Here is a 6,000-nt window from a genome sequence, read left to right on the forward strand (position 1 = left end):
GGAGATTTTGGGCTGAGATGACGGGGTTTACTAAATATACAGTCATGTCATCTGCAAACAGAGACAATCTGACTACCTCTCTTCCTATTTGAATACTCCTTATTTCTTTCTCTTGCCTGATTGCCCTAGCCAGAACTTCCAATACTATGTTGAATAGGAGTGGTGAGAGAAGGATCCTTGTCTTGTGCCAGTTTTCAAAGGGAATGCTTCCAGTTTTTGCCCATTCAGTATTATATTGGCTGTGGGTTTGTCATAAATTTGAAGAGCTATTTTTTTAACCTTCTGCCACAGAGATATTTTGTATAGGTCAAGAGATCTTGAAGCATTCAAGATGCATACTGGAGAAAATCAATAGTGAGAAATTAACCTATGTGTTGAACAATTCCAGAGAGTGAGTGAAGATTTATCTCAAGTGTTCAGAGAGCAATCTTGTTGTAGAATTAGATGAGCCTATAAAAATTCACATTATGTCATTAAACAGCTGATTGCTATTTACAATTTTACCAAAGAGACAACTCTGGGTTCTGCACTCTGCAAAGCTTAGATTTGCAATAATCTTGTAGGATGTTATAATCATGGAAAGCTAGCCATAACGTGTTTGGCTCTGTCCTTTGAGAAAGCCTGAATATATTGCATTATTTTGGTGTGACACACAGAGGTCAACCAAGATTGGTCTCTTGATCTCTGAATTTAAAAAATGTAATATTTTGGAGCCTATTTGAGGGTGGAGGGTGAAAAGAGGGAGAGGATCTGGAAAAATAATTTACAGGTACTGGGCTTAATACCTGGGTGATGAAATAATCTGTACAACAAATTCCCATGACACAAGTTTACTTATATAACAAACCTGCATATGTACCTCTGAACTTAGACATTTTTAAAAATTAAATTAAATTTTTAAAATATAATATAAAAATTTTTTATTAAATATAAATTAAGGAACACTTGAGACATTAAGGCCAAAATTAAAACTCCAAACTGTCAAGCAACTGTTAAATGTGTGCAAATGAAATGAAGCCTAGAGAACCTGCCCCTAAGCCAAAGGGCAAAACATTGACAACAAGCATATCTAAGGAGGCATTTCCACTCCACTAAAGGTTGAGACTCTATTTACCTGAAATACCACTACTACCATTCTGAAAAGTAGAAAACTACATATGTTGGTATGTTTTTTTAACAAAGGGAACTGAACAATCCTCAGAAAGATTCTCTTTCATGAAAATAACATGATTTGAAAATTGGACAGTAGAGTACTGACCTACCCTTTTATCAGAACAGTAGGAAAAATCATAATCTGGCCTTGGAAATTGCTACTTCTCCATAATACAACATGGTTTTGCCAGAATAATTAATTTTTAAAATCTTCTTTATGTATTTACAAAGAAAAAGCTGTGCTTTAAAGCAATCATGAAGTAAATGTGGGACTTATGCTTTTTCCAAGGCTGGATTAGTATCTTGGCAATAGCAATGTATTGGCTTCTATGTCTACAAGCATTTACTTAAAAATATTAATATGATCACATAACTATTTTTAAAAGCATTCACTGTATCAGAAGACTCAGTGAATAATGCAAGTTCCAGAATTGCTTTATGAATTGATAACCTAAAACTTTATGCAATAAATGAATAACAGAAAATGAAAATGGATTTACAATCAATGAAAGAGTGTGTTCGGCCCATTCTTCTCAGGTTTCTTGGAAAACATGAAACCCACGCAAACACTTGATATCATTTCGTTAGGAGCAAAGTTTTAAAGGAAGTTAGCCAAATATAAATAAGTAAATCCCTATTAATATTTTGTGCTTATTCTTCTCATAAGGAAAACTTTTATTTCAATCTTTTTATAACTATCTCCATAAGGAATTAGCAAAGCAGAATGCTTTCTTGGAAAAATAAGCACTATGAGATTTATGGCTGATTCATCAAAAAAGTCAGGGCCCAGGTGCCGTGGCTCAAACTATAATCCCAGCACTGTGGGAAGCCAAGGCAGGAGAATCACTTGAGCCCCAGGAGTTCAAGACCAGCCTGGGCAACATAGGGAGAACTCATCTCTACAAAAAAATTTTAAAAAGTTAACCGGCTGTCATAGCATATGCCCATAAATCCCAGCTACTGGGGAGGCTGAGGCAGGAGGATCACTTGAGCCCAGTAGGTTGAGGCTGCAGTGAGCCATGATCGTGCTACTGCACTCCAGCCTAGGTGACAGGATGAGATCCTGTCTTAAAAAAAAAGAAATTCAATGACACCTCAATTACGAAGCCAACAATTCAGCAGTCATGGAGGGTCCCACCTGCCACTGTGGGAAATTCCCGGACCAGGATATCACACACCTAAGGACTCTGGAGGAAGCTGATGACTCCAGAGAAAGTTGACTCTCCCCTGAGGGTGAGTGCTAGGTTATATTTTTTCAGGATTTAGAATCATCCTAACAATATAACATTGTGAACATTGATTTATTCCTAAAAACTCATTTAGTAAAATGTCTTTAGGCTTGTTACCCTGGCAGAATTATAAGGCCGCAATGTGCTTCCATAAACACATGCTGGAGATAGGCTGGAAATAAGGCATTTCTTATAAATCATGAGAAAGCACGCCTCAAAGGGAAAATATTGTTACGTGATTCCCTATGGTTCTGGGAGTACATATAAATGGAGAGAGGTAAATTGTATCTCTCAATGTGGGGCACGCTTCCTCCTCTCCCTTCACCTCATCGACCAGTCCTGCTCCTGTCATCATTCCTCTCAGATGACACCACCAACTGTAATTACTCTCCATGTGTGAGACGGTGGCTGAGGACACTGAAGCGTGACAAGTGGCCAGTCTTCCCCACACTGCTGACATTGGAAGATTGCTCTTTGATTTATGTCCATAGCCTTTGCTTGCAGAACTGGGAGCTGTTTGCAACTCTATTTGGTAGACTTGACATTGACCTGAAGCTTTTATTCATAGTCACTCATCTCTGCACTTGACGTACCAAACTGGTATGTCCGGTACTGCAGCCTCTCGGCAGACAACAGCTCAAGCACATGTTTGATGCTTTACTTCAGAGAAACCTGGAAACATTTCTTCCATCCCCACTGCCTGAAGTTGCCTGCTTCTGCCCAAGGCACAGTAGCTTCCTGGGCTTTCCACAGGCCTCTGCTCTCCTCCTCTGCTCAGTCCAACATGGTGATCCGACTAACCTCAGTACAGAAAGGCTAGTTACATTTCAGAATCTTTTTGCTGATGAGCTCATTCTAACTTTACATACCTTGAGGGAGCTATCATAACTAAACAGCTTAGGTGCTGGTTTACCTATGATACTTTACACCTATGCTCTGTCACGCAGGTTAGAGTTCAGTGGTGCGCTCTTGGCTCACTGCAGCCTCTGCCTCCCAGGTTCAAGCAATTCTCATGCCTCAGCCTCCCAAACAGCTGGAATTACAAGCATGTGCCACCACGCTTGGCTAATTTTTGTATTTTTAGTGGAGATGGGGGCTTACCATGTTGACCAGGCTGGTCTCAAATTCCTGATCTCAAGTGATACACCCAGGTATCACTTTAGTAACAGTTTGGAGTCTTACTGCAAAGTGAGTGCAAATTCTTTGCTTAATGACTGTTTTCCTCTTCCTTTAGTTTCCTCTCCAAACTAAAGCCTGGCCCCCTTTTACTCTTAAAAATGTCTTAGTTTCAGTAACAAATTAAATAGTCACCATATTTATAATCCACCTGCCTGTTTATAATTTCTGTAGGGAAAGAAAATGTCTTCTGCTTATTAATGCTTACAGTCTACAAGAAATCAACTCAACTTCTTCCTTCCCTTCAAACAGGACCAGACCAAAACCAGCTTATTGATGACTATGTCTTGCATTCACATGGGTCTTCACAAGTTGCTTAACAAAAACTTTCTAATCAAGAGTTCTATATCCACCTAAATATGAATGAAGTCTAATTTAAATGATTTTTTTCATGATTTAAAAAATTTATTTGAAATTAAAGCAGTCATTTATATTTTTCCAAGTGCAAAACAATAGATCTCCAACAAGGCCTATTAACCACATTATTAATTCTCAATATTATGGTAAGGTGTACACAGGTAATAGATAGATAGATAGATAGATAGATAGATAGATAGATAGATAGACATTCTATTTGCATTACTGCTTTTTTCAAAGCAATTTTATATGTGTTATCTCACACCACACTTACAACAACCTCTGGTATACATAATATTACAATCCTTATGGAAAAAAACTGAAGGACTCAGAGTCAAGGGACTTGCAAGGTCATATAGCAAGTTAACAGCAGAATCAGGATGACACAGATTCAGGCCTTCTAACATGTAGGCCTCTGCTCCTTCCATGCTCCATGGTACTTTATACCTCACTACAGGGTCATTCACCCAGAGCAAAGTCAATTATGAGTTGTATTGAGGTACCTCAAAATAGCATGATCACTCATTCCTTCTGTTTTTAACCCCTGAATTATGTATGTTTTTTTCTGTATCAGTGTGTTTTTGTTGGTTTTCCCACAAGTTTATTAAAGTAAGAACACCAAACTGAATCCAGGATTAGTCCTTCTTAATGAGATTTCCAAGGTACTTTTAAGAAAAGAGGTGATCAACTAAAGCTGTTTGCATAGCTCTAGATGATAAATCCAAAAGCAAATACTGTGTTCTTGGTAATTATCAAAGGGTTCAGTCCTCAGGAAGAGGAAAACAGTCATTAAGCAAAGAATCTGCACTCATTTTGCAGTAAGACTCCAAACTGATCTTCTTTTAATAGTCTTATTTCTGAAAAGTTGTCAGGTGCGTTTCTTTGCCATTTGATACTCTCTGTCTGCACTGATGTGAATTCTCTCTAGCAGTTTTTCTCTTCTAAGGGTACAAGATAAACATGTGTATTACTAGGCATTTTGGTCTGTTTGGGCTGTTATAACAAAATATTATATACTGGGTAGCTTATAGATAACAGGAATTTATTTCTTACAGTTCTGGAGGCTGGGATGTCCGAGATGGAGGAGCAGGCAGATTCACTGTCTGCTGAGGTCCCATTTTTGGTTTAAAGATCCCATCTTCTCACTGCATCCTCCAATAGTGAAAAGGGCAAGGGAGCTCTCAGGGTGCTCTCTCACAAGGTCACTCATTCCAATTATGAAGTCTCTGCCTTTATGACCTCATCACTTCCTAAACGGTCTACTTCCTAATACCATCACCGTGGAGCTTAGGATTTCAATATATAAATCTGGGAGATGTGGACACAAAACATTTAGAATATAGCACGAGGTCTTATCCCAAATCTGCTAAATCAGAATTTCTGGGTAAGGCCGTTAGATACAGAAAATTGTATCATCAAAAAGATAAATAATTGATTTGTGCCCCAGTTCCTAATTTCCTATCACTAGCAAATCTGAGTTAATTCTCTGACATGGTTGCTCATAAATATACACTGTAGTTACCTGGAAGAATGATCAGTTGTAATCCAAAGCTATTATAAATTCGCATTGAGAGAAACATGCCTAAGAACATTTTATTTCAAAAATCCTCTGGCCTTTGTTAGGTAGTGATTATTAAGCCTTAGTGTTTAAACACCTGAAGGTAATGTTAAAACACAGCTTGCTGGGCCACCCCTGAGTGATTGAAATGGGGCTCAAGAATTTACATTTCCACCATGTTGCTAGCTGATGCTAATGCCTTCAGTCTGGAGTCCACATTTTGAAAGCTATTGGTTTAGACCAATGGTCTCACCACTTTGAAAATATCTTCTTAAAGATAATTTTGTTAATGTTGCATGTGTTTAGAAAGCATTGGTTATACTTAAGAGGCATCTATTGGAAATGATAAAACCCCAACACACTCAAAATTCAAACAAGTGTTAAAAAAAAAAAAGTTGCAGAAGGTAAGGAAAAGCTTAGAATTTCTGCTGTGTTTTAACTGTGGTTCTGTCACATTTGTAACTTTTTTTCATTGAAAATAAACACTAAGATCTTCTTTAAAGGTCATTTCTACCTCATCTTCTGTCT

The sequence above is a fragment of the Sapajus apella genome, unplaced genomic scaffold (genome assembly GCF_009761245.1).
Source record: "Sapajus apella isolate SASKATOON/1434 unplaced genomic scaffold, GSC_monkey_1.0 scaffold39, whole genome shotgun sequence".
Classification (NCBI taxonomy): domain Eukaryota; kingdom Metazoa; phylum Chordata; class Mammalia; order Primates; family Cebidae; genus Sapajus; species Sapajus apella.